The following is a 568-nucleotide window of genomic DNA, read 5'->3' as shown; positions in this document are numbered from 1 at the left end:
ACACTGGGTGATAGAAGTTTTAGTGGAAATGGGAATAGATGGCCAAGTGAGTTTCCATTTGGCATTTGTCAGTTTGCACAACACCTCTTGGTCACATCCACCATTGCATCAAAAGCGCAAGCAACTCAGCCACCTGGTTTGATAAGGTATGGCTGGACTGAACAACACAGTCTGCATATTTGAACAATGTAGAATACACACGGACAATGGCATAATAAACACAACTTTGCTGAAACAAAAGCCGTCATCTTAATTACAAACTCACAAAACGCAGTATAAACACTTCTGTCATGAACGTTTAGGAAAACCATGTACAAAATTTTCAGATATGTACAGGTAGCTTGAAAAAAATCACCAGATTTCCATTTTGTCACAGGTAGAGAGAGGGATGGGTGTGGGCTGCCGCCCCTCAAATTGTAATGAGGCAATAAGCATGTGGCTGTGTGGGGCCAGTGGTAAATTTGCTAAGGACTCACATCACTCCCTGGGGTGATAGCCACGTGGAGGTTTTTAGGGCATTTAAAGCTTGTCAGCGTTCTGGGGGACGTGGCCTGCACTCTGGGCCTCG

The 568-nt window shown here is 44.5% G+C and overlaps 1 protein-coding gene across 1 annotated transcript in view; it reads right to left on the bottom strand.

Moving 5' to 3' along the window:
• MAMLD1 (mastermind-like domain containing 1) overlaps positions 1-568 on the bottom strand; it is a 61,790-nt gene that overhangs the window by 2,793 nt on the left and 58,429 nt on the right. The gene's annotated exons all lie outside the window — the stretch shown is intronic.

Source organism: Bison bison, unplaced genomic scaffold (genome assembly GCF_000754665.1).
Source record: "Bison bison bison isolate TAMUID 2011002044 unplaced genomic scaffold, Bison_UMD1.0 scf7180017864529, whole genome shotgun sequence".
In the NCBI taxonomy this organism is placed as follows: domain Eukaryota; kingdom Metazoa; phylum Chordata; class Mammalia; order Artiodactyla; family Bovidae; genus Bison; species Bison bison.
Note: the sequence above shows the minus strand (reverse complement) of the source record. Positions and strands in the feature narration are given on the sequence as shown.